Source organism: Cavia porcellus, unplaced genomic scaffold (genome assembly GCF_034190915.1).
Source record: "Cavia porcellus strain 051 isolate PalLab524CR breed Dunkin Hartley unplaced genomic scaffold, mCavPor4.1 scaffold_7, whole genome shotgun sequence".
Lineage (NCBI taxonomy): Eukaryota > Metazoa > Chordata > Mammalia > Rodentia > Caviidae > Cavia > Cavia porcellus.
In genome coordinates this window covers 54,553,896-54,581,478 of record NW_026947490.1, presented here as the reverse complement: position 1 = coordinate 54,581,478, position 27,583 = coordinate 54,553,896, and the positions used below count along the sequence as shown (strand labels likewise).

General features: G+C 34.9%; 1 protein-coding gene across 4 annotated transcripts in view; it reads right to left on the bottom strand.

Annotated features, from left to right (window-relative positions):
• The window catches only part of Pou2f1 (POU class 2 homeobox 1), a 173,561-nt gene that overhangs the window by 73,734 nt on the left and 72,244 nt on the right, over nt 1–27,583 (bottom strand). Inside the window, exon 2 of one of the 4 annotated variants that reach the window (XM_013151223.3) lies at nt 21,078–21,176. The exons of 2 other annotated variants lie outside the window; for them this stretch is intronic. The gene's annotated coding sequence lies outside the window, so the exon portion shown is untranslated. Of the gene's footprint in view, nt 1–10,524; nt 17,371–21,077; nt 21,177–27,583 lie in introns of those variants that run through there. One more of the 4 variants, XM_063253602.1, reaches the window with a different exon arrangement.

The following is a 27,583-nucleotide window of genomic DNA, read 5'->3' as shown; positions in this document are numbered from 1 at the left end:
TGGCAGTACCTTTGTACTCTAATTACCTCCCAGCATAGGCAGAGAGACTCATGGGAGTCTCTAGAGAGTGGGGAGGCTATGGCTCACCAAAGTGCTATGACCAGAATGAGGTGCCTTTCTCTTCTGACACAGAACTCACTCAGGCATCTGAGTTTGCTATAGTGTGAAAATCTCTTTCTGCTACTCTTTAAGTAGGTATCCTGGGAATTCCACAGGAAAGGCTTAAAAAAATACTGAAAAGCTACACAAACCTCTATAGATGAATTGGTGCAGGGATGGTTACTCTCTCCCCTGTACTACCCAAGCACAGTCTATTCAAAATAAGAAAAGTACATGTAATTATTCCCCCTGCAAAGTCTCACATGTTCATTTCATTTTGTCTGAAATATTAGTGAACAATCACTTCAGTTAAAACTAAACCTAAAAGGAACACTTTTTATTAAAATAAAGAAAATATATTTCTGAGAGGCTTATGAGACTGCTGGTCAATCATATCTTAGCATAAGTGATTCAATACAATTGTTTTCTTCCAACAACTGGTTAAGAAATTGATTAGTGATGCAATGGCTGTTTCCATTGGAGTAGAGTCCAATAAAAGCTGTAATGAAATAACTTCTATGCAGATGACTTGAAGTAGGGGTACACGTTAGGGGGTAAATAAAGTAAGGGTCATAAAAAGTAGAAAGACTAGGAAACAGTATTATATGGAGGTACAAAGAGGAACTAAAAGGATAAAATTCAAATTCACATATTTCAAAATAATGCCCAATACTTGATCTTTTCTCCAAAAGGGGTAAGAATTTTTCTAGGACGCAGAATTCATGGCTAACACTATTAGTACTAAAGGGATTTTACACTTTAAGCAAAGTTTTGAGCTGGTGTGCCTCATTAGAAATTGGGGCAATAATAATTGGGTTATAAACAAGCATTTTAAAACACACTTTTTCTGTGTAAGTAGAAGTGACGGCAGAATGTATTCTACCTTACTAATCATTAACATCCAACCTGGTTGTGTTTCATATAAATAGTCGTTTGTAAATATTATTTTGTACTGACTGTATACCCACTCTAATGGGCAGAAACATCTGTTCCAATGACTGTCCCGTCAGCTTCTTTCTATCTCACAGTAGGATGGCCCCTGGGTAGCCCTGCAGTTCACCAGCAATCCATGCCCCAGCCCAGGGCCTCGTGAGCTCGCTAGGTCAGTGTTCTACCATTCTGCTTCTTCCCGGCCCTCCTGGTTTTAAATCTGTCTCTTTTCAAACTCTGTCACTACTTTAGTAGTGCTGACATACTCTGGCTTCCTGAATTTTTATGCCAATACAATGCATCAAGCATCTTAGGATTCTGTTTGACATATAAACTTAAGACACATTCCTCTACTCAGGTAATTAAAATGTTCTTCAGATTGATCAGACATTTATTTGTTCTTTTTGGTATGGGGATCGAACTCGCACTTGCCAGGCAGGCGCTTATGCCTCTGAGCTCTATATCCCCTGATCAGACATTTATTAATGTATCTTAAAAACACACGTAGAAACATTTAGTAATCCTCAATCCATCTAAAATGCCCTTCCATCCATATATCAACTTGTGAAAGAAATGTTTACTTACTCTATAAAAATGGGCTCAGAAACTACGGCTTCATATCTTTCTTCAGTCCTCCAGTTGTAAAGTAAGTCTTTCTTTCAAAACTTATAGCAATTATAATATCTCTTTTTTTGTTTCTGACTTATTATTTAGAAATAATTCACAGGAATTTGTAAAGCAAGAGTCCATGCAACTTTCACAAATTTCTCCCGCTGGTTATATCCGTGTCACAAAGAACGTGATGTTGGTATAAAGCGATGATGGTGAATCTTTTAGAGCTTTCAATGATACAATAGTTGCAGCACAAGCACTATAGGTTTGCCACCACTAGTATAAAGCGTTTGTGTAGTGCTATACTATCACATGTGTAGATTCATGTTATCACCACTGTAGTCAAGATAACTCATCATGAAGAATTCCATCCTGCCACCCCTTAACAGGCAAACTTCTTCTTCTTGACTATTCTTAATCCTTGACAATCACTAATTTGTCACGGGTCATCATGTAACTAGTTATTTTGAGGTTAGTATACAAATGGAGACATGCAATTTGTAATTACCAAATAGCTAGTAATACTGAACATGTTTTGTGTGTTTATTTGCTAATTATATATTCTCTTTAGTAAAATGTCTAGGCCTTCTTCTTGGGTTTTTTAAAATCCCCAAATTCTATTTTCTAATGGACTGGGTATTTTAGGATTGAGTTTTGAGAGTTCTTCACATACTGTAGGTAACAGTCTTGATCATATATGTGTTTTGTAAATATTTTTCCCATTGTGCAGCTTGTCTTTTCATCTTCATAATGGCAAAAGAGTAATTTTAACAAAGCCAATTTATCTGGTTTTTTCCCTTTATGGGTTTTATGTTTGGTGCTATGTTAGAACTTTACATCAAGTAACATATCCTGAACATTTTCTTCTATTTTCCCCCTTATTCTAAGGTTTATGGAGGCTCCTTTTCTTCCACATTAATTTTTCCAAAAGTCCCTTCTTCCTTTTTCCCTCCTCCTCTCCCTCCTTTCCTTCACTGAGTCACTTTTCATACTTTATTCACAAAAGAGTTGGCTGTGAGTCAACTTCTGAGCTCTCCATTCTGTTCCACTGATCTGTATGTCAATTCCTTCACCAATACTAGTAGGCTTAATAACTAGAGCTATATAAGACTTGAAACTGGGAAAGCAGATTCTTCCTATTCATCCTTTTCAAAACTGTTAGTATCTAGTTCTTCTATATTTCTGCATTAATTTTTATAATAATCTTGTTTATATCTCAAATAGATCTTTTGTAGACTTTGAGAGGAACTGCAGTCAATCTTTTTTATCAATTTGGAAGATTTCATTTTTCAAATGTTGAATTTACGTCTTCTGCCAAATCTGCAAAGTTTCTATTTTCTCTTGCTTGTTCAGACTGGGCTATTTTGTCTAATTCATCTTCCACTTCACTCTGTTCCCTCCATTCTGCTGTGAGTGTATCCAGTGACTTTAAAATTTTTTTGATTATTTTAATTTTCAGTTCTAAAATTTCCACTTCTTTATATTTTTTATGTCTTCACTGGGGCTTTGTATTTCTTTTTGAAGATTTCTCTTCTCTGTTTCAAGTGTGTTCACAATGACTCACAGAACGTTGTTAGTTTTAAAATCCTTCAGATAATCCTACCATTTTTTGTTTGTCACATCTATTTGTCTTTTCTTCTTTCTCAGCTGAGATTTTCTGGGTGCTTAATACTAGTGAACACGCTGACATTTAGTGTGTTCTCAGAGTCTAGATGTTACTTAAATCGTAATTGGCCTCTTATCACTGTCTCCACTCCAGCAGGCCAGATGGGAAGCGTCTTGCTCTCCTACATTAGAGTGGAGAGTCAGGTAGGTTCTTAATGTGGCCTCCAAAAGAGGTGGGGGGAAATTACTGATACATCTGGGCAAGAGTGGGACTTCTGGCCCATCCTGCCAGGTTTCCAATGTTACTACTCTTGCTGGGCAGGGAGAGTTGGCCACGTTATCACTAGGTGACAGTGATGTTCTTATGCTCCTCTGGGCCTTTTCTAACTACACTGCAGTGAAGAGAAGCAAAGGGAAAGTTGAGGCTTCCCACACATCTCTACTAACACTCTAGGAGTTCTGCTGCTATGAACAAGGATCCGAGTCTTTCTTGGCAGCATGCCGGCAGGAGCTGGGATGCCTTGTTATAGCCTGCTGACAGGGCAGCTGGAACTCCCCAGTGAACCTGTGCTGAGGCATTCTGGAATGGAGCTTCAGTTCTGTTCTACCACAGCAGACTAGAGTACAATGATTATTAACTAAGTCTGCCATCTTGCTAAGCTATTCCTCTCCTCCTAAAGAGCAGTCACTTTCTGTTGAGATCTACTTTCTTTCCCATGCCCACTACTGCTTTCCCAATTTCTTTAGCACCACATTAGGACATAGAAGGGGAAGCTAAGGTCTGAGAACTCACTTCTGAGTGGTTCCTCCAGTCCCCAAGTCCCAGGTTTGTCTTTTCCTCTCCCATGTTCAGAGTGTTCCCATTGGTTTATGTACACTTAGTAGGAGTGTATGCACTTAGTAGGAAAGTTAGGGAAAAGATTTATTCCATCTTTCCAGAAGAAGTTCTGCTGTGCCTCTTTCACAGTCACTTCTTACCTATTACTATAGCTGGTTTGGGACATCAAATTATTTTGTATCACCTTTTCAGTTAGCTACCACAGTAACCCTGGCCCCATTAAAATTCTTAGTTTTTCTAGTGTTTCTTTTAAAAAAGGATTATTTGTTCTTTCAAAGTTTTTAAAAATTTGCCAAACAAAACAAGTCGATTCTTGTGTCTCATTTGGTACACCAATGGGTTTCTAAGGAAGAGAATTCATTTTGCCAGGTACACCTCGGTTTTTCAAAGATTATAGCTTATTCAGATTGTTTCTTCTTGAGTCATTCTGAATAAGCAAATATTAAAAGAACTGTCTCATTTAATTTCAGTAGTTTCACCATGTGATGTCTGTATTTAAAGGCCAACTAATTCCCTCCAGAAATCATTCTGGCTATAGTTCACAGGTTTTGATAGCTTTTCTTTATACATTTTTATTAATGCCCATTAAAATGGCCCCCAATTTAATGCTGGTTTGATTTACAATTTTTACAATCTTTTTGTGTGACAGAGTCTCAGGCTAGCCTTGAACTTAGGGAGATCCTCCCGCCTCAGTTTCCTAAAGTGTGCTACCATCCTCTGCTGGTATAATTTTTTGTGTATTCACACTAATATTTCTTTTTTTTCAGTATAAATTTCAATAAATTACATGAAATATAAAATGGCTTTGAATCAGGTAATTTTGTCCAATTGTAGTCCAACATAAGTGTTCTCAGAACATGTAAGAAGGTAGCCTAGGCTAAGCTATAGTGTTTGGTGAGGTATGTTTAATGTATTCCATTTTTATTTATTTTTCAGTTTTTCCTTTTTGGTACCAGGGATTGAACTCATGATCTCGTGCTTGTCATCAACCATATTTTCAACTTACAATGGGTTCATTACACAAAAACCAGGAGGATATAAACTTGTCTGTAGAGAATGGTCATTAAAATTCCTCAGTGAGAGCTAGGGATATAGCTTCGTATAGAATGCAAGCTTACTATGTCCACCCCTAACATAACAAAACTAGGACAAAAACTTCCCACTGATATTAAAAATTTACCAGTACTTCTTTTAAATTACAAGTATTTGCTGTATTTCTTTTTTTTTTTTAATTTTATTTAAGGAGAAAAAAAAAGCAGAGAAAGGGTACAAATTATACAGATTTACAGAAAAAAAAAACAGTAGGAAATCACTAGTTAATGGATTACATATTGTCATCTTAGAAATAATTGTTCAAGTCACAAAATTAAAGCTTGTAAAGTGGACATTCCAACAGTGAGACTGCAAACAGTTCTGTTCAATGATCCAACAAAACTCAGTGATACCATTATCTATCTTATACACTTAAATATACATGCAGTTATATCGTCTAGAGCACTTTCTTTTCCTCTCTTTTGTACAATGACAATTACACATTTTGGGTTTTGTTGCTCCCACAGTTCTTATTACTTTTTTGGAAGGGAGTAGAACCAAATGTGACATAACAGAACAGAGTCAATCAAATCAAAAGGGTGGGCATAATAGATAATGCAAAAGCATAATACAAGGTGATCAACAATGGTTACCATAATGCCTCCCGCTATCTCTAATAGAATTGCCTATATCATCAGTTATAATAAAATTGAACAAAACAGTAAAGAACAAAACCGACAAAACCAAAACATTGGAGACATTATAGGTCTTCAAAAGTAGATAATAGTCAACGAGAATGGGTGTCATAATGAATCTCACTATCTTCACAGCTGTTGCTTAAACTTTCGAACCTGGTACTATCAAGCAAAACAGAATAGGGGACATCAGTCAAAAACATGATGGTGAGAGTAATACAGGGCTTTAAATCAAGATAATAGACAGTCAAAGTGGGTTACTATAATATATCCTGCTATTTTTTATTTATTTTTCCCTTAATTAAAAGGATAAAAATAAAAAAGTAAATAATGAAGTGGAGATTGAGATAAAAGAGGGCATAACAGCAAAACAGCGCAGATCAAAACATAACCATTTAAGCAAAATAGTGTTTCACAAGATAATCCTGACATAAAAGTAGTTACCATATTATCTCTTTCCTTGAAATCTTTCAGTATAACTTCGTATACTGCAGCATCAAATATATCAAAACAATGTAAAACCATTTAAGAGAATGACAGCATTACAGGGTATTTAGAATCAACTAACAGAAAATGAACAATGGTTTCTGTATAATCTCCTTGTCTTTAAAAGTTTTTGCTTATACTATCATACATAATAAAATCCAATAATATACAACCTGTTTAGACCAATGGAGACAGAAGAACAAAAGCTTGATGAGACTTCAAAACAAGATGATACTAAATCAGTATTACCTATTAAGACGTCATTTTCTCCAAAATAGCTGTTCCTATCATCCAATCTTCTCTGCCTCATTTCTGTTGAGCTCTTTTTCTGTCATTAGTTGTCAGTTTGTCTTCTTCATTTTGTTTTCTGCTCCATTCATTGTGGCCTCTCTGCCACTATTTCTGGATTCTTTGTATTTTTCTTTTTTAGATTATCCTGCTGTATTCTCTGTAGAGTTGAATTGGTGGTTGCATATTCCCCTAGTTCCTCTTTATCCTGGAAGCACCTTGTTTTTCCATCAATTTCCAGGGATAGTTGTGCAGGATATATCAATCTTGGCTGGAGATTATTATCTTTCAAAGCTTGAATTATTTCCCCCCACGCTCTTCGTGATTTATGGTTTGTGCAGAGAAATCTGCTGTAATTCTGATGGGTGTTCCCTTGTAAGTGGTCTGTTTCTTGTCTCTGACAGCTTTTAATATTCTGTTCTTGTATTGAATTTCTGGAATTTTAATTATTATATGCCTGGGTGTTGCTCTGTTTGGGTTGTAGGTGGCCGGGGTCCTGTATGCTTCATACAACTGAGTATCTTTACCTTTTGCTAAATTAGGAAAATTCTCCTGGATTATTTCTGTGAGTAGCTTTTGTAGTTCATTTGTTTGTGTCCCTACTTCTTCTTTTATGTTCTTAATTCTTAAGTTATGGATCCTCTTATCATCTTCTAGTCTTTGTATTATTGCTGTTTGTTTCTTTGTTACTTTTAAGAAGTTTTTCATTTCAATCTCCCATATTACAAATCTGCCCTCCAGTTCAGATAGTCTGTCCTTAGTTTCTTTCAAGCTGTTATGCCAGTTTTCGATAGAGTTTTTAGTTTCCTGGTAGTCTCTTTGAACCTGCTTCACATATTCTATGCTTTCTCTATTTTCTCCATCATTTGCTGTATTTCGAAACTGTATTTTTATGGTGTAGCCACTTGTGTTGGCAGATTACTCCTTTATCACTTAAAAATTATCCTATTTTATTCACTTTTTCCCCTTTTTGGTCTCAGAAGCTACTGTTACTCCAGCCTTCTTTTTGGTACCATTTGACTGGTGCATCTTTGTACATTCATTAATTATTTCTATGTCATTTAGTTTTAGTTATGTCTCTTTAAAAAGAAATTATAGGATCTGGATCTGAATGTCTGTTTCATCATGGTATAATTAACCCATCTACTTTTTTGACATTACTGATATATATTTGTTTTATTGCTATATGATTATTTCACAGTTTTTATTTACCTTGTTGTTTTTGTTGTTGTTACCCATTCCTTCTTTCCTGGTTTATATTAGGTATATTTTCTTTATTCCTCTTTTTCTCTCCTAACAGTCTATCAGACAAATATTCCCTTCAGTGAGTATTTTAATCACTAAAAGAACTTTGTATTTCTTTAACATTTTAAAATTAATCAACACACCTAGATAATTTCCAAATAAAATGTCATTATATACATTATCTTCACATACAAAATAACTACTCGAGATTTCTGGAATTCATTTACACTGTGGCATATCTCTTTCATAAATAATGTTCAATGAAAAGATCTCAAGAGTGTGGTGACTCAGAGTAGAACTACTTTAAAAACATTAAACATTTCTCATTGTTCTCCCTAAGCTATGGAATACTTCTGTATTACTTCTGTATCACAAAAGCAATTCATTCAAAACTGATTACATGCCTTGAAGTAAAAAGTCATTGTACAGAGCATTTCCAATTGCCTGCCCAACTCATTATCTTTTTATAACATATTAATGACAACTAAGACTAGAGTTAAAACAGCATAAAATGCTTCGTTAAATTTAACTTTTAAAATATCTCTTACAAATATCTTGTTATATAGAAAGGCAAAATCATCAATAATAAAAAAATCAGTATTAATTTGGAGCTCATAGGTTTCTAATTAAAACTAAGAATAGAGGAAGCAAATTAACCCAAAGTAGTATACCATAAACAAATTTGTCTGCTTTTCTTTACTACACCATAAAAAAATTGAACTTTTTTTCATGATTTATGAATTAGATGAATTTATCATTAGATGAAGTTAAGCAGGGTAGCTATCCTTGCCATATGAAGTGAGAAGATAGCAGCAATCAGGAGATTGGTTACAGAAGATTACTCCAGTAACACAGCTTCAAGGACAGGATGAACCAAGCTTATCACTAGTAGAGAACAGATTTAAAACTCTGAGTGAAGAAAAATCTACAATGAACTCTGGGTTGGAATAGTTATGCTATGAACTCATGGTTTTCAAAATACACAGACACAGAAATAAATATAGGTTTACATACATAGACGTGCATGCATATACTGATATTCTGTTCTCTAGTTCTGCTCTCTGAGGGCCCAGAAGCAGAAAACCCCTACAGCAAGAAGCACGCTTGGTATTCAGACTTGATTCCTAAACACCATTCTTCACTATAAGGAACCAAGGACTCTAAAAGAAGCTAATTGTGTTAAAAATCAAGGAAAAATGATTATGGGAATATAAGGAGGAAAGACACAGAAGCTAGCTCAAAGAGGTTTCACCAAATTTTGTATAACAGGCAAATAAAAGTAATAATGAAATGAATCATTGCTATCACTCATAGGAATTCACAAATACAAGATGACATAAATAAATACTGTAACAAGAAGAGTAAGATTTTCCTTACAGAATGTCAAATAGAGAAAAAAATATACACAGTAAAACCCTGGATTGTAACTTGTTCTGCAAGTATTTTGCAAGATGAACAAGTACTTCTAAATTTTAACTTGATAAATGAGTGATGTTTTGTAATGCGAGTAGTATGTAATGTCAAAATATGGCATACGATCACAACTGGGCCAATCCCCCACTGCAGGATTGTATGCAGTGTCACATTTCCACAAAATCCCCAAAATGAGGCAAAAGCAAGAGTCACTAGATAGGTACCTTGTCAAAGTTGCAAAAGAAGGAAATTCCCTTGAGCCAATTGACAGCAGTGATGTAGTCAGTGACAGTGAAAGTCATCCTACACAATAAATAACCCTCCTTTCTTGTCTCATACCAGTCAGGAAGGTTTTTTAGATACTGTGCATCTTCTTTATTGTTTTGTATCACAGTGCTGCAATCATTTTTTGTGTATTTTTGGGTTCTGACAAAATATATATTAATTACAAACAAAGGTTACAGTAAGAGAACTTTGGTGAACATTGCCTTAATCAGGTGATCAAAGTTAACATCACTAGTTGAGAGGGAAACCAAAATTGTACCACCTGAAAGGTGAGGAATTCAGCATCATAGGAACTGCTGAGCATACTTAACTCAGAACCATCAGTAAAAACCAAATTCAAAGACATTCTATAAAATGTGTTCTTCTAAACTGTTAAGAGTCCTGAAACCAAGGACTATTCTAGATTCATGAACAGTAAAGCTTTCTGGGATCCTAGGTTGCTTACTGTGGTATAAAGGACGTTTTGGCAAAATCTGGATAGCCTATGGATTAATTGAGGCTATTAGTAATCTACCACTGTTAATTTCTTGAGTTTCATGTTTTTATTATAGCTATCTAGAAAAAAGTTTCTATTTATAGGAATTACATATGAAAGTACTTCAGCATAATGGAACATCAAATTAGCTACTCTAATATTCTGGGACAGGTTATTTACACTATCTCAACTTTTCTATGGTTTGAAATTATTTTAAAATAAGTAGAAAAAATAGCAAATAAAGAAAAAATAAATCAAATTATCATATAGCATTTTTCATTTTTGCTGCTGTTGTTTTACTAGTGTTGCTTTGCCATTATCCATGCTTCAGGCATACAGTAACACTGGCGATACCACAATTCTTAACAAATTATGAGTACATATGTAATTTACTGTCAAGAATACACTTACAACAATTTAAAAATATTCTAATGGACATCTCAAGATCTTAAAAAAGAGAATTCACATTTTAAAGTTCTATGTTTCATTAATTTAAGTTTGGTTTGTGTGTGTGTGGTTACCTTGCAGTTTTGGGGCTATAACCAGAGATACTCCACCGCTGAACAATATTCACAGCCTTCTGTTTCTAGTTTTGTATTTTGAGGTGAGATTTTGTTAGAGTTGTCCACACTAGTCTTAAACTTGCAATCCCTTCTTGTTTCAGTCATTCCAGTAGCTAGAATTTCAAGCATGGGCCACTTGTCAGGCAGAAGTTTAAATTTAAAGCATTAAAACATTGAGGTGTTTTTGTTTTGTTTTGTTTTCTGCGACAGGTCTCACAATGCAGTTCAGACTGGCCTTACACTCACTTTGTGGCCCAGGCTGGCCTGGAACTTCCAATGATCCTCCCATCTCAGCCTCCTGAGTGCTGGGATTACAGTACAGGGATGCAATACTACATCTGGCTTCTAATGCATAGAATCTTAAACTTTCCATAGATGCTAGCATAACTTAGTACCTGAAGAAAGAAAGATTGAAACTACAACACTGAATTCTATTAAATACTTTAGACACTCAGTTAATTTTAATTAAAATTTCCCCAGCTATAAAGCAATACTAGGAAATGAATTTTAAATGTAGTATTCCAGCTATACTGTCACATTCTTCTAAAACTACCATTTTACTAGCACTACAATGTGTTGTGTCTAACTTTCCTTTTTTGCTCAGAAGTACTGAGCAAGGACTTATTATCTGTTCTCGATTGACTGCATCCCCCAAAGATGTCCCAGTCCAAACCCCTGGTAACCTATAAATGTGACCAGACTTAGAACTAGGGCCTTTCCCATGATCACATTAAAATGAGGTCATTAGTGTGGACCCTGATCCAATATGACCAAGTTGTCTTTGTAAAAAGAAATCTGAATACAAGGACAAGATTCAGTGGCAATACGAGAAGAGAGGCATAACAGACTTTCCCTCACAATCCTCAAGGAAAGTTAATACCTTATACTCAACCTCTAGACTCCAGAACTGTGAGACAATAAATTTCTGTTGTTTGTGGTACTGTTAATGACATTCCTGGGAAACCAAAAACATCTGAACCTTAATTTGAAAGTAGAGATATTATATTGTCTCCGAATGTTATGCTTAAAATGAGAATGTTATCTTGAAAATAATCAGGAAATACAGGAAAAACTTTAAATTGATGCTCGAGTATTTCTATGATTTTTAAACTGACTTTCAATATATAAGCCAGAAAAGAAAGTCAACTTCACTGCACATGTTAAAAACAAAGTCTCAGGGCTACATGGATATATCTGAAGTAGATGTTGTCTTCTTTTTCCTCATGTTTAATCTTTAAATAAAATTCCTTAAGAACCATAAGTATGGGTCTTACTTTTAAAAAACTCAAAAAATTTTTTTTGATACAGCTCTAGCCAGGTGTCATGGTTTATGTCTGTGGCTCCCAGGCCTCATGAGTTTTCATTGTGCATTTGTGATTGGTTCATTGTCTAGTACTTGGATTGATGGTGTCAGTGCTACACCCACATAGGGGTGGAGCCAGGATGTGATGTAATGGCAGGAAGAAGGTGTGTCTTGCTCTTTGCTGGTTCCTGTTTGCTGTTTGTAGCCGCCATGAACTGCAGCCCAGTCATGCCCACCTGTCTTGGAGCCAACTGACTGTGGACTGAAACTTCCAAAAACTGTAAGAAATAAACCTTTCCTTTCCCAACTTGGGCTTCAGGTATTTTGTCTCAGCAACGAGTAAAAAGTAACTAAGACACCAGGTAAGTAATCTGAAAGGTCTATTTAAAAAAATTTTTTAGGAAAATAATTCTTGCTTGATGATCAACTATAAAAAGCGTACTTGGATAGAAATATTTAGTCATACTAATATCTCAGGTTTTTCTCGTTAATTTATCTTACTGTAAGCATGTTTGTAATGTACAAGCAGTTTATAAATGTTTCTAAAGGAGTATAAAACCTATACCATTAGTTATATTATAAAATAGCAGAAGATTTCTATAGTTAAAATCATTACAGGCAGATAATGGTTTCTCAGTACTACCTCATCTGTTCTAGATTGACTGTATCCCCCAAATGCTCAGATTTTTGGAAGAATGAATTAACAGAGTAAATGATTCTCTAATCAGTACTGGTTAATATAGGATAGTCTGGACTTGTTACCATACAAACTTTAATTCCAAAACTAAAGAAGGCTTCATAGTAATATACTTTGAAATGAGAGGAAAATGGTAGATTGACAAGCAAAAATAACTCAAACTCTGGGATATTTAGAATCCAGATGCTGGGAAACAACAACCTGGGGAAGGAAAGTAAGAAGCAAAAAGATCCCACATGGAAAGCAGGATTGATCTGACAAAAAGTTACTATCTACAGAGAAACTGAAGGGACAAAACACAATTCAGAAAAAGGAAGATGAGACAATCTGCAATTTCTCCCCAGCTCCTGGCTCCTAAAATAAAATCAAATCTACAGAGACAAGTGAAAGCGGGGATTCCAGAGAGCTTCGGGGAGAAAAAGGGATGAACCAGATCCATGGATGCTGTGAGTTACAACCACCTGGTTAGTGACCCCTGCAGAAGTGCTCACCCCCTAGACACATGGCTAGTCAGGTGGCATACCAGGGAGAGGCTGACTGAACCTGATGAGTCTAAGAGCAGCAGTGGGACTGCGTCAGTGCAGGGCTTCCAGTGAGCTATGCTCCCACAGTGAATGTGTGAGGACTTTCATGGGTAACAGCAGTGGTTAGACCAGCAAGATTACCTTCTGAGGGTTTTAAGATAAAGAGGCTGAACCTGAATTGTTCTAGATTTTCAACTCTCAAAATCTGCAACCTTATCCACATTTTACTGTTAACTGGTGTCTGTGTCAAGCACAGGTCTGGGATCTAACTGACTTCTTTATTTATCAGCATGAACAGGGAAATGTCATGACTTGGGCATTGCTCTAAAATAGAACCCAGAAGAAAACCAGATATTCGAAATCACACAGAAATTTCTTTGTTTCTGTGTGTGTGTGTGTGTGTGTGTGTGTGTGTGTGAGAGAGAGAGAGAGAGAGAGAGAGAGAGAGAGAGAGAGAGATGAGGTGAGTGAGCATGTGCACTTTCATGTTTTTTTTTGTTTTATTTTGTTTTGTTTCTCTTTTTTTCTTTCTTCTTCACTAGACTTTGAGGCTTGGAAATTTCTCTTGGTTCTTCTTCCTTGCTTTATCTTTCTCTTTTTTCAAATTTTTTCTCCCATTTTTACTTTCTATAATAACTTTTGTGCTTTTTCTCCCTCTTTTTTCTTTTATGTTCTATTTGTCATCAGTTTTTCTCTTTCATTTACCTAATTTTATAAATATCCATTTACTTCTCAGTAAGATCCTCTGTACTACTTCTCTCTCCTACTACAGAGTTTACAGTTTCAAAACTTTCCTCTTGCAGTCCCCCATTCCCAAATCTTGTATCTTTAACAGTATAACAATAAAGTATTGTTAATCTTTTGACAGTTAACTCTGTAAAATTACTGTTGAATATTTTTAGAAGAGACAGCTGTCACCGTTAGTATATATTAGTAGTAAATTAATACCTAGGTTGTCATAATGGTTACAGTACAATTGGCAATTTCTTCTCTCAGATTAACGGTAGCATAACTATGGTACATTAATATCTAATTTGTCTCGGATGATACTACTGTAGTTGATTCACTTGATACTATCAGGGTTGCATAACTATCACTATATCTCTGCAAGCCAGCACTCAAATTACCTTTGTGACATTAACAATACTAGAATACATTCCCAGAAAACTTAGTTGTTTGGCTGTGTATACTGCATCTTCCCTTTTCAAAACAACCAAGATGATCAGATTGTGGACCTGTGGCAAATGAATACATACAGTTCACCAGGCCCATAGCACATCTCTGAAAAGCAGCTCAAGAGATTTCTATACTAGCAATAAAAATCTCTAAATCAGTGATGGTGAACCTTTGAACTTTCAATAATAAAAACAGCTCACAATGGCAGGCATGCCACAGGTTCACCACTGCTCTAGATTATATGCATTCATAAACCTCAGCACAAAACAAAATAATAGAAGCATGAGAAGGTAAGGGAACAAAATACTTCCCATAACTCCCAACTCCCAGAAGCCAACCCAGGGAGCACTAATAATCAGACTAGCCAAAGCCACACACCTGAATTATTCAAAAAGGGTAACAGAGGTTAGAAAACAAATTAGAGGTACTCAGAGGAATCAGAGAAGATATAACTAAATAGTTAATGGGAATAATAACTAAAACAATGTGGGAGCTTTCAGAAGACACTAACAAAAAGCTAGGTTAGCTACACAAAACAATGACCAGTTGGCCAAAGAATTAAGAGTTCATGCAAAGGTTTTAGTCAGAAATTCAAGAGATCAAAGGTCATATGGAGTTGGGCACAGCAGTGTACACCTGTAATTTCAGCACCCAGAAGACTGAGGTAGTAGAATTGCCATGAGTTTGGGGCTTGCCTGGACTACAGGGTGAATTCAAGGTCATCCTGAACTATATAATGAGACTCTGTCTTAAAAACAGACAAACAAAAAAACAATACTGAAACTATACGCAGTAGAAGTAACCAGTGTGAGGACAGAATTTCAGAACTAGAAGAGGATGCTTTCAAAGACCAACTATTCAAAGATATTTTAAGAGAACATGAAAGATGGATCCAAGAGCTGTGAGATGATGCAAAGATTAAGAACTAGAATAAGTGAAAAATCAGAGGATAACAAAAACGGCAAAAAATACCTGTTCACAGAAAGAATGGCATAAAACTCCCCAAATATAAAGAAGTATATGTACAGCTAATTGAGGCATATAGACATCCAACAGCCACAACAAAACAGAAACTCTCTGAGTCACATTACACTCAAAGTACCAGAAGTCTATCACAGGGACAAAATCTTTAAAGTTGTTAGAGAAAGGGAATGAATCACAAATAAAGGTAAACCCACTAGAATTACAGCAGATTTTTCTAGCATACCTTAAGGCCAGGAGGACTGCAATGTTTTAAGCCCTAAAAGATAACTCCCCAGCCCAACTTATGTATCCTGCAAAACTATCCTTCAAACTTGATAGAGAAATGAGGTATTCATTGAGAACCTCAAGAAATGCATGGCCATTCTACCAGAGTTACAAAAATTCTTAATAGTCTAGAAAGACACAATGAAGTCAATAATGCCAAAAAAAAAAAAAATATACAGTATTATCTTGGTGCGTGAATGTTTCTGTTTGCAAACAATTAAGTTCACAAACAAAAGTATTTGGCAAAATTTTGCTTCCATTTACAAACTCTGCATTGAGTGACAAATACAACCACAGCCATCTTCCCAAACAAATACAACCATTTCCCCAAAATTGTAAAATAAATTAAGTTTGTAAACCAAGGTACTAGTGTGCATGGTGGGTGAGCAGCTAAGTAAAAAGGGTGGGGTGGATAAGTTAGCAACTGGAAAATAATGCAATAACAGGAATAGGTAATAATTCTCAATGTGAATGGTCTCACTTCCCCAGTCAAAAGACAGACTGGCAGAATGGATCAACAAACAAAACCCAACGACATGTAGTATACATTTAAAAAGGAACTCACAAATTAAAAAACAAAGGATAAAAAATAATGCAGACAAACTTGATTCTATGATTCTGGTTGCAAATCAAGTTGGGCAAGAACTGAATTAAATTCCATGTTCAAGTTAGATGTTGACCTTATGGGAAAATTTGATTTGGTTCTTGTCCACAGTTCAGTTTGCGACCAGAATTATGGACAGAATTGAATTTGTGAACCAAGGAACCACTGTATTTCATGCAATGGCAGTCTGGAAAAAAAATAGGACAAAGCCTAATTTCAGACAAAGTAGATTTCAAGCCAACACCAAGTAGAAGAGAAAAAGTCACTACATATAGGTTAAGGTAGTAGTGGTAGGCCTATAAGCATGTGTGCCCCAAAGGGTAGGCAAAGCCTTCTTTGTTGGCATGTAGGTCACCCCAGCAAATGAACATCAGATAATAGTTGTTTAAACTAAAACCTCAGTATGCAGGGCTTAATTGTAGTGTTAACTCTGCAATAGTTAAGTGGGGTTTTGGCTCAGTTTGGGCACTTGGTCTCTAAAAGCTTCACCATCAGTAGATTAAGGAAACAATTCAACAGAAAGAGGTTACAATTATAAGCATATATGCACCAAATACCAGCACACCCAACTTCATAATACAAATTCTAGTGGATGTGAAAAATCAGATGAACACCAATACATGGTAGGACCTTGGGCTGGTGGCTCAGCGACACAGTGCCTGCCTGGCAAGTGGGAGGTCATAAGTTCAATTCCTGATGTCCTTATCAAAAACAACAGAAATATCAGAGTTGAACCAAACATATGAACAAATGAACTTAATAGATATCTACAGAATATTCAATCCAAACACAACACACTACACATTGTCCTCAGCAGCACATGGGACTTTCTTTAAAATAGACCACATATTAGCTCAAAAAACATGTTTAAATAAATGCAAAAGAACTGAAATTATCTCATCCATATTATCAGATCATACTGCAATGAAAACTAGAAATCAATGGCAAAAAACTGTAAGCAAACACAAGAAAATTAAGTAATTCTCTCTTGAATGATCAATAGTCACAGATGAAATTAATGAAGAAATCAGATAATTCCTACAATCGAATGATGACACAACATACTAACACTTATAGGACACAATGAAAGCAGTCCTAAGAGGTAAGTATATTGCAGTAATTTTCCACATCATAAAACAGTGAGCTCAATAAATAACCTAAAGACACACTGCAGGGTCCTAAAAACAAGAACAATACAAATCCAAAGTTATTAGGAGGAAGAACACTATAAAGATCAGAGCAAAAATTAATGAAATTGAGGTTTAAAAAAAATAAATAAAAAGAATCAGTGAACAGAAGAGTTGGTTCTTTAAAGTCAGATAAACAAAATAGACAAATCCTTCACCAATGTTACCAAAATAAGGAAAGACCAAATACATGCAATTAGAAATGAAAAAGGTAAAATCAAACTGAATTTCTTAAAAATTCAGATCATTAGTAAATACTTTGAGAACCTATATTTAATATAATAAAATGGAAAATTCATAAAAAATAGACACATTCCTAGACATATACATATAAAACAAAAGTTGAACAAGAAGATATAAAAATTCTGAATAATACAGTATCAGTCAATGTAACTGAAGAAATAATTAGGAAAAGAAACTACCAATAAAGAAAAGCCCAGGTACTGACAGATTTAGTACCAAATTATACAAGAACTTTAGAGAAGATCTACTGCCAATATCCCTCATACTTTTTAATGAAATCAAAAGAAAAGCAGTACTCTCAAAATCATTCCTGGGGGCAACCAATCAATCAGATTACAAAACTAGAAAAGAACTCAACCAAGAAAGAGAACTACAGGTTAATCTCTTTAATGAACACAGATGTGAGAATGTTAAAAAAAAATACTGGTAAATACAATGTAGCAAATCATCAAAAAGATCATACATCATGACTGATCAGAATTCATTTTAGGGATGCTGGGATGGTTCAACATACACAAATCAGAAAACATATACCACATAAACAAAAGCAAAGACAAAAATCACATGATTATATTAATAGACAAAGAAAAAAGCATTTGACAAAATCCAACTTCAGTCACAATAAACATTCTGAAGAAAGTAGGAATAGGTCTATATCTCAATCTGATAATAGTCCTTTATGACAAACCAACAGACAATAGCATTTCTGTATACTAGTAACAAACTCAACCAGAGAAATTAGAGAAACAGTATCTTTCATGATAGCAGCATGAAAAATTAAATACTTAGGAATTAACCTAACAATGGAAGCAAAAGACCTCTACAATAAAACTGCAGTACTCTGAAAAAGGAGAACAAATGGAAATATATCCCACTTCTGGATAGGCAGAACCAATATAATCAAAATGACCATACTTTCAAAATTATAATCCCAATCAAATACCAATAGTACTCCTCACAGAATTAGAAAAAGCAATCCTAAAATTCATATGGAACCAGAAGAGGTCTAGAATAGCAAAAGCAATTCTAGGAAACAAGGACAAGGCAGGGGCATTATAATCCTGAACTTCAAGTTTTACTACTAAGCTACAGTGATTAAAAAACAAAATAACAGGGGGCTGGGGATTTAGCTCAGAGGCATAAGTGCCTGCCTTGCAAGCAGGCAGTCGTGAGTTCGATTCCTGGTACCGATAAAAAGGAAAAAGACAAAAAACAAACAAACAAACAAAAAGAACAAAATAACAAAACAAAACACCCAGCATGGTACTGACAAAACAAAACCAACAAAAACAACAATGACAACAAAAAATGTAAAACATTAAACATACAAGACTTGTGGATCAATTAAATAAAACAGAGGATGCAGAAACAACACCACGCACAGCACATTAAGCTACCTTACAGCCAAATATTTTTTGCTGGAGGAAAAGTTAGTGCTGGGAAAACTAGCTAGCTATGTGCCAAAGACAGAGCTTGATCCATATCACGATGCACTAAGCTAAAATCAAAATGGATCACTGAAACACAAACACTAAATCTGCTGGAGGAAAAATAGGTAAAACCTGAAGACAGATATAGGCAGACTTTCTGAACAGAACCTGAGCATCAACAAATGGGTCATATCAAATTAAAAAATTTCAGCACAGCAAAGGAAGCCCCAACAGGGTGAAGAGACAACCTTCAGAATATGAAAACATTGCACCAGTTATTCCTCAAAGGACTAGTACCTAGAATACACGAAAAAAAGTTTAAGTTTTAAATTAAATTTCAGAAAAAATTAAAGCCCAATCAAAAAATGGGCACCTGAAATGAATAAACACTTTTTCAGGTTAAGTACAAATGGCCAATAAATACACACAAAAAGTTCAATATTGTTGGCCACTCCAGAAATGCAAACAGAACACTAGAATTCCTTCTCCCTTCAGAAAGAATGGCTATCATCAAGAAATCAGATAATAAGTGCTGGAGAGGCTGTGAAGGGAAGGTGTTTTTCATGTTGGTGGGAATATAAACTGTACAATCACTATGGAAATCAGCATGGAGATTCCTCAAAAAAATGTAAGTAGAAATTCCATTTGACCCAGTTTTCTCCTTCTAGATATCTTCCCCAAAGAGTTAAAGACACAGTACAGTGATGTTTATAGCAGCACAATTCATAATAGGTACATTTTTAGAAGCGGCCTATATGCTCTTCAAACAATAAATGGATAAAGAAAATACAGTATTTACACACATGGTGTGTATATACTTTTCCATAAAAGATCAACGAGTAATTTGTAGAAAAATAGATGCATCTTGAGACCATAATGTTAACTGAAGTAAATCAGACACACACGTTAACTATCACATGGTCTCTTGTTTGAGAAACTCAATGCATAAAGTACAAAATAAAAGACAGATAATGGGAAATGAGAGAAAAGTTACTGTAATCCAGTGAGAACAATGTATTTAAAACTATACCTTGATTGAGTATAATTGTCTTATGTACCTTATAGGGTTTTTGGCCTGTTAATCTGGCTCTTACTATGTAAGTAGGATAATTAACTTTATAAGGATTTATAAGAGAAAAGAATATGATGCTGCCAAAAAAGAGGGGTGGAGGGAAGAAGGCAAAAAAATTGAGATATGTTATGTACATGTACCAATTCCTAACATGAATATAATCATTATATACTGCAAACATGTTCTAATAAAAATAAAAAAGAAATCAGACAGAAGTAAGTTTAAATCCCCACGGCAAGCATCCTATAGTACATAACTATCCTCAAGCTAGTTTTGTTATCTGCAAAAATGTCACAATAATAACCTCAAAGGTTCTTCTAGGTTTAAATAAAATGAGATGTATAAAAGTTTCAAAGGCAGATACTAGTTAAATAATTGTTAAAGGTGATATTAACTAAATACAACATTTTATGTAGCATAGTCATTCTGTCTTCTGTTTCTTCATTAATATTTTAAGTTACAAGAAAAGGAAACTCTGTATGAAATGTCACTATGACATTTGTTCTTTTAAATTATTTTTTCTTTTAAACAGATTAATTTATACTGATGGTATCTGAAAATAAAAATAAAAACAGATTCTGATCTAGAGTGTGATCTCAATTCTACAGTAGCTAGCTGAAGTTCTTAAAGTAAGTTACTTGGCTTCTGTGCTTAGGACATTGGTAAAATATAGGTAATAATCTAATTACTATATTAATTTTATAAAACTATTATTTACAAAGTGCTTCTATTCAACTACCACACATGTATTTGCCAACATACATTTAATAACCACAGAAAAAGATGATATACTAAGTACTATGGCCAACCCTAGAGTATTCTGCATTGCTGGCAAGGTCATAGGCATCCCAAGCATCAGTCTATCATATCAATAAGTATCAAACAAATTTCAGAGTTAAAAGTGAAAAATATATATATTTAATAAGTCATTTAAATAGTCATTTCACAAAATAAAAGGTAATCATCATAACACCTGGATTTATCATGGATTCTAAATTAACAGCTTTATTTAGCAGAAAATATTTACCAGGTATAGAAAGACTGCATTCTTTCTTTGAACTGATTCATTGAAAACAGAGTAGTTTGGTAATTAAAAAGGCAGGAAAGCTCTTCTTACTTTTCCAGTCTATGAATACAAAAAGAGAAAAAGGCAAAACTGAGTAAGCAAACTGCATAAAATAACCTAACCCTTTAGGAATACAATTACACACAGTGAGAACACTGGATTTCCCATCACACATAAATTCAGCTCCTTTAGGCAGCTTTCTCTCATTTGACCATTTCCTCATTTAAAAATGAGAGCTGTACTACCTGCTTTTTAAAAAGAAAATGAAGGTAAATTGAGAAAGTATTTTGAAAATGTATTGTTATATATTATTCTTTTGTGAAGCTGGAAAACATCTTATGCAAAAATTTTCTTTCAAGAGTAAATTTCAACTAACAACAAACTCACTTCCAAATTTAGCACTCACTTCCAGATTTAAGTACCAACTTTAACTGGCTTTATATACATATATGATAGATACAGACAGATTGCTATAGCTGTACTCTGAGAAACTATACAAGATTACATTTTGTATTAGAAAATAGGAAGTCAATGCTTGGCACACAGGTGTAGAAATTCACTATCACTGGTGACTACCACTCTATTATGAGGCTTCTGAATCGCAATCAGTATAATCTTGACCAACAAAGAGGAAATGGTACCCGCACTATTAGCTATTTTTGAAGTACAGTAACTAATCAGAGTAGTCTAATTAATGGAATTAATTTTCTACTACCAAATTTTCTAAATTTACTACTACCAAACTCAGTGCTCATGTAACTAATACATAAAAATTTTCTATATATTCAGTCATGTTCCTATTTCATGAAACTCTCAATAGGATAGATTCAATGGTGTAAACAAAATCAAATGTGTTTAATACCTCACACTGCCACTTTTATTTTCCCTCCAGAATATTCAGACAAAAAGTAAGCCTGTAAACATTAGGCAAAGCTATTTTAATTGCTTTTGGTCTAGGACATGCTTGAGCAAGCAACAAATCTGACTTCTCACAGTTATGATATATGTATGTATATTTCAGGATATCTTCACATATGCCATTTCATTTGTTTCTAAAAAAAATAAGCCAGCTAGTACTATTTTCATTTACAGATAATGATGCTAAGGCTCAGAATAGTTAAATGCCTTAGAGAAGGGTCTAAGTATCAACAGTTACGAAAGTGGATTTGAAAATAAATAGAATCAGGCTGTGCTAAAACTAAGCAACTTTCTGAATTTTTTTTTTCATGTGGCAAACCTGAATCACAAGGACTAAAATTTAATTATCACACTCTTATGTTGGTTGAGTTAGATTACAAATGTTTTTCAAAGTTTTCTCCTGCAATACTGTACAATTTAGGCATAATAAAAATGCCATAACATAGTTACAAAGTCAAAAAATAATTAAGTAGCTTTCTAATTTCTTTAAATTTAAACTTTAATTGGAAATTTAGGTCATTTGGTAAGAAGAAAATACAAATGCTTCCAACTGCCTTCTCAAAAAGGAGTTGCTTTTTGTGAGAAGGTTAGAGTGGTTTATAACATGGAAAATAGAGAACAACATAAAATTTGGTTACAAATCTCTTCTAGCACTCAAAATTTACTAAAACTTACATGATACAAAAGAAAAGAAACTAATGCTTTTCCTTCTCTTGAAAGTCTGATCTATACATACTTGACTTTTTTTTTTTTTTTTTGTACCAGGGATCAAACTTACGACTTTGCACTTGTCAGGCAGGTGCTGTGTCGCTGAACAACATGCTGGATTTTTAAATTCTTAATGAAAATGAAAGAAAATATATATATATATTTTGTCTTTTTCCTTTTTATTGGTACCAGGGATTGAACTCACGACTGCCTGTTTGCAAGGCAGGCACTTATGCCGCTGAGCTAAATCCCCAGCCCCCAAGAAAAATATTTAAACTGTAAGAAAGTACACAAAAACAAATGCAAAGTAACAAAACACCTTAAGAAAAAGGGATAGCAAGACATTGAGACAAATACATAACACATTCTACATTTAACACATTCACTAAAATCTTCCAGAACAAGAACTATAATGAGTAAGGAAAATCTATTTAGTCTGCCAATATGATGGCTACAAACTAATAAGCTCTTTCTGGAGAAAGAGTAGCTAAAGACCTTTCTTTGGAAATTTCCCCCAACTCAAATGGGATGCAAATAAGCCAGGTGTGTTTCTTACAACAGTAATTTTGCTAATCCCTATAGAGTTTCCATAGTAACATGCATAGCTGGCATTGTACAAGAGGCTGTACTGACCTCAGACTGGTTTGAAAAGTTTCAATGAACTGGGTGTGGCAGAACATACTGTGTTTCCAGCACCCAGGGAGGCTGAGGCAAGAGGATCATAGGTTTCAGACAAGCATGGACAATTTAATAACTTTGAGAGACTGTCTCAAAAAAAAAAAGTAAAAAGGACTGGGGATGTACTCTTTGTATACAGTCCTGGGTTCCACCTGCAGCACCAGGAGAAAAAAAGTTTCAGAATTCATGAGTTCTAGGTGGGGTGGTGCACACCTATAATTTCAGCACTCCGGAGGCTGAGGCAGGAGGACTACCATGTGAGGCCAGCCTGGGCTACATAGTGAGTTCAAGGTCAGTTTGAAATATACAGCAAGAACCTGTCTCTAAAAACAAAATACTCACTGAGCAACAGCTACAGTATGTTGATTAAGAAAAATACTAAATGGGAGACACCAGTCATCAAATTTGCGTAACGATTCTTGGACTAAAGGGAATATTCTCTGTGGGTCACTTAATGAATGTAACAAGCAACATCCAGATTTAAACATTATAAAGTATAATCTAAATAGTAAGCACTGTGCATTAGCAGTGGTCCACTAGATTTCTTTCTATACATATCAAGCTTCCAGGGAAAATCAAAGTGTCTGTTCATTACTACTCAAGGAGAGGATTGTCTTGCACACAGGACATTTAATCTGCCACTATTTCTAACCTCACTTCCAAGCACAGGTCTTCACACACAATGTAGAAAACCTAATCAGTCATCTCTTTGTGAGGCAATATTATTTCCAAGGCAGTAAATACAGTACATATGTGGTGATGAGTACAAAGTTTGAGTCATAAATTTTAAATATCCTTCACTACTTGTAAGGATTCTTTAAAAACACATAAATTTTTAAAGGATCTGAATTTGACGACCAGCCACAATTTACAGGGGGAAGGGGGAGAACATTGATACCCAAATCCCAATAAATTCAAAGGAGGTGCTAGAGGGGCTATTTATAATAACCCAGGATTATTTTGTAATCTGATTAATGATAAGAAATATGCAATTTACTCAGACATCACATCCCTAACTTTATGTACAAGGCAGGAAAGAATGTACATTGCATTTATTTCCTTTAGGTGACATTATCTTTTCTTAAATTAAGAAACAGTTGTATTCAAGAAATGTTTTTACTTAAGGAATAAATTTAACTCTTGATTTCTAAGCCTTATGTACTGCCAGCATTACGTCTACTTTTGGGATGAAATGAATCCTGTGACATCACTACTGTTTTAAAGTAGCAGCAACATAGACTAAATAGAAAACAGATTCACAGGCTCCTCTTTCAACCTCTATTTGTTGAGTATCCATGCTTCTTAAGGTCACTTAAGCTCACTCAGCTCACTTCTCCCTCACTATACCAGCACTGCCTTTGTGCCTTTGGTGGGGCAGAATCGACCCCAAAATGGTGATTCTGTTGATTTTGATATCTGATTAATCCCCTATGCTGGGCGCCATGCCAACTCGCACTAATTGAGTAAGAACAATGACATACAGAAAATTATCTCAGGGCCAGGCATATAGCTCAGTGGCACAAGCGTCTGCCTAACAAGCACAGGGTCCCAGGTTCGATTCTTGGTATCCAAAGAAAACAAAAGCTCAAGAGATGTGCCTGAATGATTAACCTCAACCTCCTAGCTAGTATCTGGTTGAGAAACAGACAGTATTTCAAAATGTAGTCAATGAAATCAAAGAAGAGCTCCCGGACCGTTCTGGAATAGTTGCTCCCGAGTAAAATGATAGTACCCATGCCGCTGAAGCATTGGTCACTCAGTTACATCAGTCAAATAAATTTCTTGGTGTTTAAGCCAGTTCCAGACATTTGAGGCTGAAAGCAATCTACTAATGACAAGTTATTACTAAGGATTACTTCAGTTCTCTGATAACAAATGATTGCTGTGACTGTTTGGCATGACAGTTCTCCAGCACTCTCATTATACATACTTATTACAAGGCAGAATTTCCAAAATTTGATTGTAAGTTTTCAGGAATCTGCCTCTATGCTATATAGGTCAGTGATGGCCAACGTTTTACAGCTCTCAGTGATATAAACTAGTATACATAGTGATACTAGTACACATAGTGATACACTATGACCTTGTGCCATAGGTTTGCCACCAGTGATACAGGTAATTAAAGTTCAAACAGTCCTCATATAATGTTTGTACATAATTGGAATATGCTGGGTGAGTTGTGATTTTACTGTTATCTATACCTAGAGAAACATGTATGTTCATAGAAAACATGACTTACAGGCCAATACCAAATGGTTACTGTATATCATGTACATTTCTATTTTTTGTTTCAATTTTAATTATCTTGCCTTTCAAAAGAAATTTTTCTACTTCAGATAACAAAGATCTAAGACAAACCAGTTAGGTCCCTATAAAACTAGGTTCCAATAGAGAAAATTACTATAAAATTTCAAACTAACTGAACAGTTGCATAGGCAGCAATGATGATACTGATTTTAAACATAAGGACTGGTTACAATATGAAAAAACTCTCTACTTATTAAGAAACAGGAAAATACAAAGGAAGATTTTTCAAACACAAAGCCAGGCTGCCCAGAAATAGTACTGATCATCTCCATTTAACCCAAATTTGACTCGTTTTATACACAAAGCCTAATTGGATGAAGTTCCAAAAAACTCTATTTTCTTTAGTAGGATAAATTCTTTATTTGTCTGATAATTTAACTGTACAAGAGCTAAAGAAAATTGTCTTCTTGTGATGTTTGTTTTTAGGCAGGACAAAAATATTACAGCAGCCATGACAGATGCTTTCTGAATTATCTTTCACAGAAAACAGGCGCTCCAGATGATCTCTTTTCTAGGTTCTTCTTGCTTCATATTCAAACTCATTCATTCTGTAATTACAACAAAAAAATTCAAACAACCCTTAAAGGGATCAAATCTTCTACAATCCATTCACATTACCCTGTTATATACCAAGGAATTGACTCAGCAGGTCACAAAGACAGAGTATTTCATTATAATTATGGCTTATAGAGTAATGTTCATAGTCCATAAAAATGATGGCAGACATTTTCTGAAGCTTTTCTTGGTGCTCCAGAGAGTAAATCTGATATTGCCAATAACAGTTACCAATAACTTTCAAAATAGAATATGAGGATAAAAATTCCAAGCAATGAGGAATTGTTACTTATTACTAAAAATAGCATCAATAAAATAGGGTAAACTTAGTCAAATTAAGATTCTGTCTGGAATTAGTATATAATTTGCTGTCATTTCCCCTTATTATCTAATAGATATTAAAAGACTAAGAGGATAGTAATAGAAAAGCAAGTTAAAAGAAAGTACTGTAAGAAGCCTCAAAAGCCCTTTTGCTCTAGAAGCACATGAGAGACAATTTAGGGAACATAAGAATTTGGAGTATGTGTGTGCATGCACACTCACACTAATTCTAACAGTACAATAGGAATGCTAAATCTCAGGATCCCCAAGCCAGCAGCATACCTATAGGGTAGTTGGACTCCATTCTGCCACTAGGGAGAAAGGAAAGACAGCACCTACAGGACTGTCACTCAAAGTTTTCCTCTGTCTCAGACTGGGAGATAAAACTAAGCTATTACAAGTCTGTTTTGTACTTTAATATGCTACTGAATGGATTTTATTTTTACCTGGGAAACTTCAACAATACACTAAAATGCTCTAATGGACAAAGCTACAGTTAATGTTTTTGTTTTTTGTTTTTGGTGGTACTGGGGTTGAACTCAGGGACTTAGTGCATGCTAAGCACTCTATAAGCACTCTACCACTGAGCTACATCCCCAGCCCCTTACACTTAATGTTAAAAGAGGCAAGCACCTACCACCTCACCCAACCTGAAAAACTGAAACCTTAAAATTTACTCTTTTCTATAGTATAGGCCACTTCCCTTAAAAATATTTTACTCAGAAACCATCAGTATTCAGACATCTTAGCATACTGCCTATATCCATTCTTGTACACAGAATACTTGTATGTATCAAGAGAAAAATTAGGTTGATCGAGTATAAAAACCATGAAAGAAGATGAAAATGACATACCTAATCATAACACATAATCAGCTTGTGCAAATCACCATCAAACCTCTTCCAGACTTTGTCCTTGTTACTTAATACTTAACAAAAATAGTTAAAGTGCTGCTATACTATATCATTGCATTCAGGATG